Genomic DNA, 14,385 nt, shown 5'->3' with positions numbered 1-14,385 from the left:
CATACGCATTGAAATTAACCCCCAAATCAAGGCCATGTTTATAAGCACAACGCTGTGGCGTCCAGAATTACTAGGTAGTGCCTGAAAGCACTGCAGCAACTCCTGCAGGAATATGCCCAAAGTCTACATGCAGAGCCACATAAATTCAGGGTTTTTTGCTTGCAAATGCTTCATGGGTACCAGGATGCTGCTGTACTGTCTTTCTGAGACTCCCTGTAACTCATCCGTCTACTTTATTTCTTGAGAACCAACATCAGAAAGACATGGCAAAACCACAAGCTGATGACATCTACTAATTGTGGTGGAGAGGTGTATCTTTAAGGCGGCTGGAAAACAGGAGCAGGCAAACAATGCCAATGTAGCTGAGAGAGAACTGGACCGCGTGAATACCTAAATGACAGCATTAATCCTCTAGGCAGGATTGCATTTGAATAGCTGTCGTTTTAGTCAGTACACCCAATTCCCGGTCCTCCATAAATCTCAGCAATACAGAGTTAAAACTGGGAGCACAGAGACCAGCTTAGGGTAAAAACAGACTTAGAAAGTGTCCGGATGATGTGTCCAGAAAGCCAAATCCTCATTACCTTTAAGAGAGAGTGCAGCTGGGGGGGAAAGGGGAAGGAAGAAAAGGTGGAGAAAAGGAAAAGGGTGGGCACACAACTGAAAAAGAAAGGAGCGCAGTTATCCCGAAGCCCAGCTCAGCCCCCCTGGCTCTTTGATGCCCGCAGGTTTCTGCATTCAGATGGGAACCAGCAGAAAAACCCTGACAGGGCTCCTTTTCACTGTCCTCCTCCCTGCGTGCGTGCTGGGACCTCCTCGTTTCCCCGAAGGCCTCCCAGACTCCCCGGGGGTAGCAAAGAACTGCACCCGCAGAAGCAGAGGGGTGGCCCCACCTCAGCTTCGGAGAGGCCCAAAGCCGCCCTGGGCCCCAGCAGCCCCTGGCGCCCCGGCATTTGCTTGGCCCCGAGGCCCCGCGGGGCCTGCCAGCACCGGGGACCCCCGGGGACAGAAGCCAAGGACAGCGGTCAGCCCCCGTGGGGAGAGGGACAGGGCTCTGTCCCCCCTTCTGGCCGCAGGAGGACGCCCTGGGCCGCGCCAGCACAGGGCGTCTCTCCTCCTCAGCGCCCGGGGGCAGCGAGGCCTGAGGGAGGCCCTGGGTGCCGGGCTCAGCCTGGCCGCTGCCAGCGGCTCCCGGCACGCAGCTCCTCCTGCCCAGGGCGGTGGCTGGAGCACAGCCAGAGCCACCCTTTGGGAAAGCCGTGCCGGTGCCCAGCAAAGCCCGGGCAGCTCCCCCCCGGCCCTGCCCCCGGCCCTGCCCCTCGCCCTTCCCTCCCCTCCCGCCCTGCGCAGGCCCAGCCCCCCCAGCCGCGCCATTGGCCACGGCGGAGCCAATCGGCGGAGCCGGAGGCGGGCTGTCAGTCAGAGCCGGGTGGGGCGGGGCCGGAGGGGGCCGAGGCCCAGGGGCCTGAGGAGAAAGGGGCGGGAGCCGGGCCGGGGGCAGCCGGGGCCCGGGGGGAGCAGGGCCAGGCCAGGGCCAGGGCCAGGGCCAGGGCCAGGCCACAGGGCCAGGGGAGCTGCAGGAGCAGGTATGTGCCAGTGGGGATGGGCCTGGGGCAGGGGCCTGGAGGCCTCACCGCCCACGGGCCCCGCCACGGCCCAGTCCCCAGCCCTGGGCCCGAGGGCTCAGCCCCAGGGCCAGCCCCAGCAGCAGGGTGGGAGCGGTTCCTGCTGCTGCCCCCAGGGTCGCCAGCCCCAGCCCTGCCAGCTGGAGGTGGGTGTTGGATGTCCGCAGGGCAGGGGAAGGCAGAGTGGCCTCCTCTCTGCAGGCGGCTCCGGGCTTTGGGGCAGGCATGCTGTGGTGGGGACAGGCCAGGGGCCTTTGCTGTCCCCTCCTGTGGGTCTGGTGCTGATGGACAGCCCCGCCTCTGCCGACAGCCTTTGAGAAATGGGGATTTCCAGACACGGAGCTGTTTCTGCCTCCTGGTGGGAGCACGCGCCGGGGCGTTGTTGGCAGAGCAGCCGGTGGGGAGCGCTCCTGGTTGGAGGCAGCTCCCTTGGCAGATGCTTGTGCGACCGCCAACCGGCCCAAAAACTTTCTAACGCCAAATTGGCATTCAGAAAGCAGGCCTTCTTTATTGCCGCGCTGGGTGCACGGGGGATACCTCAGCCCAGCGTGCATGCCGTAGGTCACGCCAGCAAAGTGTTTATCACACTTAAAACGCACCTACTCCTTAATTTTCCGAGGAAAGTCATTGATATTCCAATTATTTCCCAGAAATCATTTCCATATTTCCCCTCCCACCGGAGCATGCGCTGTTTGATTCTGGGGCTTCTTTCGGGGGTCCTTGGTGGTCGTTCTCCTCAAATTCCAGCTGTCTGCTTGTTGACCTCGTTGTTTTTTTCCACCTCAGCATGCTGATTTGGCTGTTTCCTTTTGTTAAGAAGACAGCTGACACTCGCCAGTGTTCAGGGAGTTTCTTGGTTTCTGTTCAGACTGCCCATGATCTTTGTGCTGAGCTCACTCTTTGATTCAGAGATTCCTTCTTACCTTACAGGCCTCTCCTCTGTCCTTGGTTTCTGCGGGCATGCTGATTCACTTCCTTCCTAGCTCTACTCTGTCCTTGGGAGCTGTCAGTTGTTGGTGACCAACTTCTTCTAAGCAGGCCTTGATGATGAACGTTTTGAAGCAGGCCTTGGTAATGAACTTCTTTTCTGAATCCCACAGGTAACGCTTGTGCCCCTCTCTGGGCCCCAAGGTGGGATACCTGCCTGTCCCCCCACCCAAGCTGTGCTGCGGGCTTTTGGGAATTGGGGGTACCAAGGGCGGATGGTTTTACCACAGCCAGGAAGGTCCGGTAACCTGTCAGGGACTTTGTTCTTCCTGGTGCTCGCAGTAGCAGGTTATTTGTTTTTGTCAATGTATTTTTTCCGAGGAAACTTCACCCAGGAAAGCGCAGCGTTTAGCTCTGGTTGCTCTCTGTGTGGATTGTGCCTGTCCTCAGCCAGGCACACAGCAGCTTTCAGAGGAGGAATGGGACTATTCCAGGGTGAGGTGAGCAGTGGGGATCCCAGGCCTGTTGTGTGTAAGGCAATCAGGGGAAAATGTGCGGTTAGAGCTGCCTGTGTTGCTTCCCCCTTTGACTGCAGTGCTCCCCTCTAGTTCTCTCTAATCCTCGCTTCTACGAGTCGGCTGCATTGGGTTTAAATTTCTGTAAGTTGCTGGTACGCTTTGCAGGTGTTTCGACTTGGTTCTTCCCAGGTTTGAAAATTCCGTGTGCAGGTCTCTCTACTTTCTTCTCCCCTCTGTCCCACAGAACCGTATGTGCCTGCAGGGGCTGCAGAGTCTGTGTTTGCTCCCCGTGGTGAGGAAAACACGGGCATGAAAAAGAAACAGATAGCGATTCTGAAAAGACCCCTTTCTTTGTGCTCCTTTTCACATTCAGTTGCCTCTTGTGGGTTCTTAAATGATGCGAGTTACTCTGAGTCTTAGCAATTCCTTGTTTGCACGCCTGTGCTCAGGAGGTGCCTCAGAAACTCTGTTTGGGCGTGGCTTCTGTCGGACAAGTAACCGTAGCCCTTTCTGGAAAAATAGCTCCTGGGTGAGTTAGTTCCTCAGCCATAACGGCAGGGTTTCTGTTGGCATCTGCCAGAACTCAGGAGCAAACCCTGCTGACGGAAACCGTCAGGAGAAAAGGAAGGCTGGAGAGATGAGAACAGATCCGTAGAGCTGCGCTGCTTTCCCCCGATGGTGTCACACCTCCTGGCACGGCGACTGGGTAAGGGTGCTCTCAGGGTGTTTTCCCAGCTTTCCCAGTGCTCACCAGCAGAGAGCCAACGGCCCTGGGGGAAGGGCAGGACCCCCTTCTTTGTGCACCCCAGGATCTTGTCACACTGCAAGCTCCTGCGCCAGCAGAAGCGGCTGAGAGTCGACTTCTTCAAGGAGGCTGGTGTGGGCACGAGGAAGATGCCGGGAGCAGCCTTCCTTCAAGTCATCAAGGGGGGATGTAGGGAGCAGAACGGGAGTGACCTGCTGCCACTGCCGTATGTCTGGAAAGCTGGAGGGGAAAGGGAGGGCAAGGATGCAAGAGGTGGGATGTCATCTAGAGCGGGTTGTGGGAGTGAGGGTACCCATTGCGTCACGGTCTCCAAAGAGAGTCGCTGCTCAGCTCTGTGGCTGCCTGGATCCTGCTGCAGACACTGATCTGGCATCACGCTTCCCAGGGTCGCTACTCGACCTTTCCCCCACCAGTCTCGTATCCGTATTCTCATTGCGCTGCCTTCCAGCACATATCTGTGCAGCACGGCTCCCCCTGAGCCTCAATTCCCCCAGGGCAGAGCGGTACGGAGCTGTGAGGAGCACGCTCAGGTCTACCAGGGTTCAGCAGTGCAGGTGTTAACTGCTACTCTAGTCCAAGCCAAAAGCAGCCTTCTCAAAACGCAGGGGGCTGGGAAGTTTGGCGTGTTAACAGCCGAGAGGTCTGCAGAAGGAGAAGCTGGAGAAGCCAGGGGATGTACAATACTGCCGTCAGCCCAATGGCAGGAGGGAGGTTATTCAGTCCTTGGGGTTGGGCTGGAAATCTGCAGCCTGTGGTGTAACGTCCTGTGCTGGGATTTGGTAGTTAGCACTGATCATCCAGCTGATCAAAAGCAGACCCTTTCTGCAGCTGTTGGCGGCAGCTGGAAAAGAGAGGTTGGGAAGACCTTGCTTTTGAAAACGTAAGCCAGAGCAGAAGCCTTGTCCTGTACCTGTGTTGTCTTTCACTGCAGTTTTCACATCTGAGAGAGAAGAGGCATTTGGCTGGCGGTTTGTAGGACTGCCTCTTTTGCAGATTAAACATCCCTTGTCAGCATGGAAGAGAGCTGGACATGGACAAGCAAACGCTTGGGGCAAATGCAGCGTAGGGATGGGGGCAGTCTGTCATATTTCTGTCAGGCTCAAAAGCTACAGGATGTTTCCATTGCAAGAGGCGAGTCTGTTGGGAACTCCAGTCTCCCAAATTCCAAACCCTGTGTGTTAAAGAGTGCTGAGCCCCGTTGTTTCTTTCTGCTGCTCTCTAACGCAGTTTCTCTGGCTTTTTTCTTTGGTTGGTTTTTAATCTCCGATAGGTGTCCAAGCTCCGTTCCATCAAGGCACTTGCAAACCTGCCACTTGCCCAGCTTCTGCTGGGGGCCAAGCCAAAGAGATGAAGCCTCGTGCTCGTAGCAAGCCCGAAGCAAAGTTAAACTCCTGAGACGTTCCCCCAGTCAGCCCGGAGCCAGCGTGCAGCTGCGATGAGATGGAAGAGCCTGGGAAACCATTCGTCAGCAGGAGGCGATGGAAGAAGGTATGGTGCATGTGGCACCTGGGATTAAGCGATACGCTCAGTTTCGTGTCTGGACCAGTACTGTGCTTGCCCTTTGACTAAGCCCCAGTTCAGAGCAGAAATTGTTGTCACTCCTCGTGGGTGCCAGAGTGCTGTTCCTGCTCTCTCCTCCCCGGTGCCTTAATTTAATCTTTTGTGTCTAGGCAGGGCCTTGATAATGCTCCTGGGTGGGCACTGTGTATGTGAATGGCAGGTTTTCTGCATAGTTGTGACTGATCTTTCTTGCTTCTTTTCATGAGGAAACTCTTGATATGTACTGCGCAGGAACTATAGAAATGCAAAGGAGTGATGAAGAAAGAGGTGCCAGTCAAGGAGGGAGTGCAGGTGAGTTCTGGTTTTCAATTTTCTTGACTGTGTTCTAGCCAAAAGCCTTGTCCTAAACAATTGCAATGAGCTGAACTACTGGGTATTTCAGTAGCTTTCAGATGACCACCTTCAGTCCTTGCCCCAGCAGGTGGAAACGCGGGATGGAGGTCAGCACGTGCTCCCTCAAGTCGTAGCGGGGCTTCCTCAACACCGCGGTGGGGATGCTGTTCCTGGGGACGCCGGTTGCAGCCTGCGATGGGGATGCTGATCCTGGGGATGCTGGTTGCAGCCCGCGGTGGGGATGCTGTTCCTGGGGACGCTGGTTGCAGCCCGCGGTGGGGATGCTGTTCCTGGGGACGCTGGTTGCAGCCCGCGGTGGGGATGCTGTTCCTGGGGACGCTGGTTGCAGCCCGCGGTGGGGATGCTGTTCCTGGGGATGCTGGTTGCAGCCCGCGGTGGGGATGCCGGCGGTGGGGCTGTCAGCAGCAGGCCGGGGCAGAGCTGGCGGTAGCAGGGGTGTGGGTACCAGGCCGGGGTGGGGATGCTGGTTTGGGGGCGGTTGTTCCTTTAGGAACGGCGAGGTGGCGCCGCGGCTGCAGCCTGTGCCAGGCAGGGGCTTGGTGTGAAGGCAGCAGAAGTGGAAGTGGCGCTGGGTGGGCCCGGGGCCAGCAGCGTGATGGTGGGCAGAGAGGGCTCCCACAGACCAGAGCGGTGAGGGCGTCTGCCCTGTCTTGCCCCTGCCCCCACCGCTCTGCAGCTTCCTCCCGGCCCAGGGGCTCCTGGGGGCTGCCCCGGGGGCTGCAGCGGCGTGCGGCCCACTGCTGCCGGGAGCTGTGGGGCGCAGCCTGGCCATGACACCAGTGGCGCCAGCAGCTGGCAGCACTGTGTCACCCGTTCCATTGAACGTATCGCAGCCCCCGGGCAGCGGGGAGCCGTAGCTTGAAGAGCATGGGGCCGGGGGACTGGGGCAGGCAAGGGTCCCCGGGCCGGGGCAGGGCTCGGGGCCAGAGCCCCAGGCCAGAAGTTTAGGGCCTCCGTGCTGCGGGGTTTCAGTAGACGGGCTGCATGAAAACTGTCCCCTCTGGTGCGCGAAGGGCCTTTACCCCTGGCATCCCTCTGGCTTCTAGATGGCTTGGCAGGCACGTTGTTGCTGTTGGATGCTCTCCGCTTGCTGTGTCCTGCCTGCTGCCCGCTGCCACACACACCGTGCCGTGCCCACCCACCTTCCCCTTCGACAGCGTTTTTGAGTTTTTGGGCACCTGGCACAACCACCCTCTTCTTCTTTTTCTTTGGTGGGATGCTGTTGCGCAGGGAGGTCTCTTGTGTCTTGGGGGCGCTGGCTGGTGCGGGCCGCTTGGCCTTCTTGCCGCCCATCTCTCCCGATCTGGGTACCATCTGGCAGGAGGCGGCAGCCGGCGGCAGCAGCAAGCGGGTCAAAAGCACCCGGGGCTGCCTCCGCAGCGCCTCCTGCACCAGTTGGGCCGTGCGGGGCGGGTGACGCCGGGGGACAGCCGGGGGGCTGGCCAGGGGACTCAGCAGTGGGATCTGCAGGGGGCTCAGCAGGGGAGTCTCCGCAAGAGCCTTCAGGGGATCCTTGCGGGGACTCTCCACAGGACTGTCCTCTGAAGTCTCCGGAGAGCTCTCCTCAGAAGTCTCCGAGGGGCTGAGTGGCAGCCAGGTGGGGAGGTCTGCCGCCACCGTGCCCTGCTTCCCCTCGGGGTCCTGCAAGGGGGAGGCCGGCCCCCCCCAGAAGGGGTCGGCGTCCCCCAGCATTGCCGCTGCCAGGTGGTCCTTGGGGCAGTCGCACTCCAGCCCACTGTGCCAGAAGTCGGGGACTTCGCTGAAGGAGGCGGTGCTGGCAAGGCTGTCGGGGACATCAGGGAAGGTGTTTTCGCCTTCCCCCAGCATCACCGCTGCCACTTGCTCCTTGTTGCAGCCGCCCTCTGCCCTGTACTCCAAGAGGTGGGGGAGCTTGTTGAGGGAGGTGGTGAAGCTGGGATGACGGGGACATTGGGGACGGTGTCCTCACCATCCCCCAGCCCCGCTGCCACCGCTCGTTCATTGGGGCAGCCACCCTCTGCCACGTACTCGGAGAGGTCAGGGAGCTCATTGAGGACGTCGGCGGTCAAGTTGGGGACGTTGGTGGTCAAGATGATGTCCTCGCTGTCCCCTAGCCGCGCCACCACGGTTTGGTCCTGGGGGCAGTCGCCGTCTGCCACGTGGTCTGAGGAGTTGTGGAGCTCACTGAGGGAAGCAGTGCTGGCGAGGCTGTTGGGGAAATCAAGGCCATCAGGGACAGTGTCCTCACTGTCCCCCAGCCCCGCCACTGCCACTCATTCACTGGGGCAGCTGCCCTCTGCCACGTACTCGGAGAAGTCAGGGAGGTGGCTGAGGAAGTTGGTAGCGTCGGGGACATTGTCGACAATGACATCACCATCCCCCAGCCCCGCCACTGCCTCTCTCTCTTTGGGGCTGCCGCCGTATGCTCTGTACGCCAAGAAATCAGGGAACTTGTTGAGGTAGGTGCTCAAGTCGGGGACATTGGGGACGGTGTCCTCGCTGTCCGTGATGTCAAGCCAGGCGAGCACACGGCTGGCGGTGGTGTCCTCTGCCTGCTCAGGAAAGGCCTCGACGAAGGCATCTGGCCCCTGCTGGGGCAGATCCGCGGGCTTCCCCGGGGCCCCCAGGGTGGTCACTGCTGCTGAAAAAGGAAACAAAAGCAATCGAACCCCGGGGCGATGCCAGCTTTGCTAAGCTTGGCCACCCGACCATGGGCTCTGCCACCCCCCATACCTCACCTTTGGGCTTCGTTGTGGTTCTGCCAGTCGGCAGAGGCAGGGCGGTCTGGCGGGGGCTGGCAGCAGGGACACTGTCCTCGATGGCCGCCCCGTCCTTGCTGGAGGCCTCCGATGGCTTCTGGGCGCTGCCGGCAGGGTGAGGAGCACAGGGGGGCCTGTGGGGTTCAGGGTCTCCCCCTGGCCCCTGGCCCCCAGCCCCAGGCCCATCGGGTGGTGGGGCACCAGTTTCCCCATCACCACCTGCTGTCCCCAGCCATAAGCAGGGGGACAAGGAGCGGCCACGGTGGGGAGCTGCACACCGCAGGGGAGCTGCATGACACGGGGAAGCTGCACAACAGGAATGAGCTGCAGCATCGGGGGGAGCTGCACCACAGGGTGAAGCTGCCCCCCTTGGGGGAGCTGCCCCCCTTGGGGGAGCTGCACCCCAGGAGGGAGCTGCACCCCAGAAGGGAGCTGCACGACAGGGGGGAGCCGCGCCATGGGGGGGGAGCTGCACCACGGGGGGAAGCAGCACCACGCCGGGGAGCTGCACCACCTGGCCTGGGGCCCCCAGGGGCCCCGGCACCCCCTGCCAGACAGTGGCCTGGGCCGGCTGGGAGGTGACGGTGGGCACCTGAGCAGGCCTGCGGGACACCGGCAGCCCCGGGCCAGAGGAGGGCAGCACGCCGGCAGTGACCGGTGGCGGCATGGCCGGGGTGGTGATGCTCACGCTGGGCACCTCCAATGCCATCGGCAGCCGGAGAGGGAACCTCTCTGTTGGGGGAAGTGCAGAGGAGCAATGGGGTGGAGCACCGGGAGGAGCGGGAGCCTGCTGCTGTACCTGCCATGGCGCTTGGTCCGGGTGGGGTTTGTTGGGGGCAAGCAGCCCTCGTCCCCATGGCGATCATTCCGCCAACACCTGCTGCAGCCAGCCTTGCGCTGGGTTGATTTTTCCTACCACAACAGCTTTCCATCTCAAGGATTGCCCATCCTGCTGAGGTTTCCTGTCCTCAATGATGGGTTCCCACCCGCACAATGGCTTTTAAACCGCATGATGGTTTGCCATGCCAATGAGGATTTCTCAGCCCCCGTCATGGTTTCCTAACCCGAGGGTCTCCCATCCCCACGATTTCCCATCCCAAGCATGATTTTTGGGGGGAGGTGAATTTCCTGTGCAAGGGGAAGGGATGGGGCTGGCACTGGTGTCCCTGCAATGCCGACACGTGTGTGCTGCCCCATCCCACACCGGTGGTGGAGATGGGGGGGTTGGGGCGCTTTTAGGTCGTTTTTGTCCTCCCCCTCTCTGCCGTGGCAGGGGGGCAACTGCTGCTCTTGATCCAGACGTCCCTGCCGTCGGTCTTCTGCAGTTCCGTATCTCTGATGGCAGATAAGGGGAGGGTTCCCCAGAGGTGTCGGAGGGGCTGGGATGCTGGCATGATCTGGGTAGTCCAGGGGTATCCTTGCTTCTTCAGGGTGGGGGCTGTCCTTCTCCTCCTTGCAATGAGCTGGGGTCCTTCAGTCATGCTGACTGAACCATGACTGAGCAGTATCCAACGTAATCTGGATGGATCTTAAGAAATGTCATACAATTTCCTACTCTCAAGACTAATTGCTATGATAGTTTTTCCTAGCAATGAGATGTTCCTAGCAGTCCCTCCTTTTCTTTTGACCATCAGGGTCACACTATACCCTTCCTTCTTTAAGTCGTATGTGGAGCATATAAGGTAGTAGAAGACTGGAAACGCACAGATAGATAATTACAAAGCCAAACAAGAGAGTGACTACAACAACCCAAATCCTTCTAGTTCACAGGCCTCTCCCTAAGTCTGGGAGCCAAGAGGTTAGCCACCCAAACAGATTCAGGAGAGATCCCTGCCTTACTTCATGTAGTATTTTTAAATGAGTCTTTCTCTTGTTTCTATCCGTTTCATTTTTCTGGTCTTGACTGACATAAAACCCCAGCAGCTGTTATTCAACAATGCACATTCTCTGTCCTGTGCTGCTGAAAGGTGCTCTAGGGCTAATGCATTCGTGCGGAGGCGCCAGAAAGAGAGAGCGCCAGCGTTTGTGGGGCTGTGAATGGGGTTGCCTGGATACTTGAAGCGCAGCAAGAGCTTTTGGTCCTGGCCCCTTTGGTGTGGGAGGAATCCCTGGACGTTGGCCGTTTCCAGGCTGGGCTCTGGCTGTAATCAGCGGGCCAGGGAGAGGGACTCTCGGGAACTTTTCTTTCTCCCTGCTTCCCCCCAGTTCCAATCTCTCTTAGAGGTAATGATGATTTGGCTTCCTGGACACATCCTAGAGAAGGTAGATCCAGGATGGAAGTGTGGGCTGGTCTCTACCTTCAGAGCTGTAGGCTGGCGTTGGAGTTCCTGTTTGCTCATTCTAATTTCTTTTCCATATCCTACACTAGGTAAGCGTGGGGACAGCAGTGTAGTGCTCCTGCTGAGAAGCTGGGCTCAGTGTAGAATGACAAGAAGCCCACCCTGAGTGATACGGTGGGAGGCAAGACGGAAAAGGAGCCGTTGAAAATGAAACCGTTCTTGCTGCTTGTGTTTGATATCACACCTGCAGGTTTCTTGAACTGTACGATAGAAGCGCGATGTTCGATATCAAATTTGGCTTTTTTAGCTCAAAGGGGTTCTCTGAAGTGCTGTGTAATTAGATATCAATATACGTTCTTACGAATTGACTAATGTTTTTTCTGTATTTATGTTGTTTTCAGAATACACCGCTGATAATGCCCTGATTCCTAAGCACTCATCGGTCGTTGTTAGAAGAATCCCTGTTGGAGGAGTTAAAGCTCCCAGCAAAACATAGGTTGTGTAAGGCTCCAACAAGCATTGTATTCTTTCTCAGGGGTTTCCATGTGTTAACTGTTTTAACGGCTGTTAGTTTACAGAGGCATTCCGATTGTATCTTTCTTGTTAAAGCTGCTGTTAATTGTCGTTGTCCTGGTGTAGATTTTAATGTATCCGTTTGACTCTTTCTTGCATTTGGGGAAGTGGGGGCGGGATATGGCAGGTATTCCTACGCCCCAAATCGGGGTCTTTTGCATGCTAGCTCTAGAGGAGAGACCAAGGGTTGCCAGCTGGCGAACCATGCAAACAAGAAGTTCCACTCCTCAGGGATTCCTGCTAGTTTCCTAAAGACAATGTCCATTTCAGGCAAGATAAAACCAACACTATCCTAAAGCGTGTTTCCTTTTGTGTCAGTACGATGAAGGAAGAGTTAATCCTTTCCAAACTTGAAAGTCAGGAAGCGGTTTCACATGTTACCAAATGTTGCTAGTTCCCTTTCTAAGTCTGTTTTTACCCTAAGCTGATCTCTGTGCTCCAGGTTTTAACTCTGTATTCTGTATTGCTGAGATTTATGGAGGACAGGGAATTGGGTGTCCTGATTAGAATGACAGCTATTCAAATGCAGTCCTGACTGGAGGATTAATGCTGTCAGTTAGGTATCCATGCAGTCCAGTTCTCTCTCAGCTACATTGGCATTGTTTGACTGGTCATGTTTTCCAGCCTTCTTCTAGGAATTCTGGATGTCTCAGCGTTGTGCTTATAAACATGGCCTTGTTTTGGGGGTTAATTTCAATGCGTATGCTTAGCGCTGTCTTGTCAATGCATCCTGCATTTCTGGCTGGATGGCACCCTCTCCTGGTATTGTAATGCTGCCCTGAAAGGAGAGGAGAGATGCTGCTGGCATCAAAGCTCAAGGCAATACCCGTGTGTGGGGATAAGGAAAGAATGGCACTGCTGTTCTCCCGTAGAAAATGAACCGGGCAGCTTAGCTTTCTATCCCTTCAGTGGGAAACGTTGCAGAAAGAACTGGTAGAGTGGTTCCTGTTTGGGAATGATGAATGTATGCTGTCAGGGTGGAGAGGCCTTCAGCAATGCGTTACTCGCCTTGTAGCATGTTCTTCAAGGGAAATGGATGAAGCAATCCTTGTGTGGTAATCTAAAGTATTTCCTTGTACTTCCTCATCTGCCGGAGGTGCGTGGCTGTAATTGCCAGCCCGGTGGTGTTCTAGCAGTGGCAGGGAGCACGTGCCTTTCTATTTGTACAGAAATTCCAGAGCAGCCTTTGAATTGCCTCTGCTCATGGGACACTTTGGGTGATGTATGAATTGGTTGCTAACTACGTCAATGCTTGCATGTCTGAGTCAGGATGAGCAGCATGCAGGGACAGATGAATGAGCGTGTGGAATCTCAGCAAGTTTTCAAACGTAATAAATGTTGCCTAGAATATTGTAGCATTTTCAAGATTATCTTCAAGCAAGTTCTGGCAATTAAGACTTTTTTTTTTTTAGTTTGTCACGGGGCTCCTAAATCGCACAAACTCCTCGGAACTGCTGTCAGGTGAGATATCTACTGCTATTTTTAGTCAATACAGCATATGGAACAATGTAGTATTTTGGCCCTTTCCTGGCCAAGTGTGGTAGATATCTGAACACAGGGCTTGGGCTCCCACAAAGAACCACTGTCCTAAAGACTCTGCTGCTGACATTTCTGTTATTTCTTGATTTTTTTCACTGAAGTAGACTTGCACTTGGACGTGTCTAGGCTATGACTGTTCTTTCTCCGACACTCAAGTACTCTATCGGGTACCTATTTGCAGTACTAGGGGTGTAGAGATTGGCTAAAGTGACCTTTGTGTTTTGATGGCTGATGATTGAAGAACACAAAACTGTAGGACAGACTTCATCTTTTTGATACTGATGTAGCAGAGACAAAATACCTGAGGGCTTCCTCTTGCACTGTTGTGTTCTGTCTCTGTAAGTCCTAGAGTGATTTGTGACAAAGTAGAAATGTGATTGTTGGGCTTCTTTTTAGCTGCACTGCATGTACCAAGAGAGAACAGTTTCTGTGTACGAATAAATGTCCACATTCACTAGACTATCAGAACATCATGTTTGGATGTTCAGGTTTTAGAATCTGTTTTCACCGCTTTATGTTGGGTACAAGTGCTCTGTTTTAAGTTCTGATCCCCTGTATTTCTTCTTCCAGAAGTCCAACTGAGCCAGTGAGCTGAGCATCAAACGCAGTATGTAAAAACGCAGACTTTTTGCTAGACACTGCACTTCATTCTAAACAATGTAACCTCGTATTACTTTTCCAAACATTACCTTTATGTATTTCCCAGTAAAAGACAGCATATGTTGTGAATAGAATGGATAGTAAAAACTGAGCAATGCCATCGTTCGCACAGTTCTAATGGGAACACTGGTATTTGTGCCTAGGAGTGCATTGTGTTTCATCTTGAATCTGCTGGAACATTTCCTGAATGACTTTGAGTTGTACAGATAATGTATGATCATTTTGAGATCACGTAGGTGCGAGGTTTGCCCAACTGAACGTGGTGCCCTGTTCTACATCTGTCTGTCTCTAGCTAGCAATATGGATGTTTGTATAGGGTGTCGTGTGCTTTTTGTTTCTTGCAATAAAAATGGTTTGGAGCGTATTTTTTGCCATTTTCACCTTGTATCACTTAGCTTTTGGTTTTAAATCCGTTTTGGCCTCCTGGTTTTTGAAAATGTTATCAAAACCCCCTGAGAAACCATGATTGTTAAAGTTGGGACTGTTCCTTACTTTTGCCTTGGGCGTTCAAACAAATACCAAAACCAACATATCCCTTATGTTTGGAGGACAGTTCTGTGCAGCTGAATGATTCCTTCTCGTGTCCTTAAATACCTGGGTATTTGTTCCTACAACTGTGAAATTGAAGTGCTATTGTTTGGGCCCCTCTGGGTACATAAGTGTTTTGAATCCCTTGCCGTGAATGTCAATAGCGTTGCTACGCAAAGTGGTCTTCTAGAGCTCTGCAGTTGATCTTTCCGCTTTACCTGATGAAGCAGTTGAGTTGAACAGTTTGTCTGCAAATGAAAATACCTGAAACCCAGCGTACACGCTTTGGCACAGGGTTAGAGCCTGGTGCATTTGTGG

General features: G+C 55.3%; 1 long non-coding RNA gene across 1 annotated transcript; it reads left to right on the top strand.

Annotated features, from left to right (window-relative positions):
- The first annotated feature begins 1,511 nt into the window (after positions 1-1,511).
- Positions 1,512-13,903, top strand: LOC148051685 (uncharacterized). The gene is made up of 6 exons (XR_015699469.1): positions 1,512-1,586; positions 5,107-5,324; positions 5,603-5,687; positions 11,169-11,263; positions 12,753-12,801; positions 13,450-13,903. It is a non-coding gene; the product is annotated as an uncharacterized LOC148051685 (long non-coding RNA).
- Positions 13,904-14,385: the final 482 nt, after the last annotated feature.

This window comes from Nipponia nippon, unplaced genomic scaffold (genome assembly GCF_047370975.1).
Source record: "Nipponia nippon isolate SJK-2023a ecotype South Korea unplaced genomic scaffold, ASM4737097v1 scaffold_58, whole genome shotgun sequence".
In the NCBI taxonomy this organism is placed as follows: domain Eukaryota; kingdom Metazoa; phylum Chordata; class Aves; order Pelecaniformes; family Threskiornithidae; genus Nipponia; species Nipponia nippon.
Note: the sequence above shows the minus strand (reverse complement) of the source record. Positions and strands in the feature narration are given on the sequence as shown.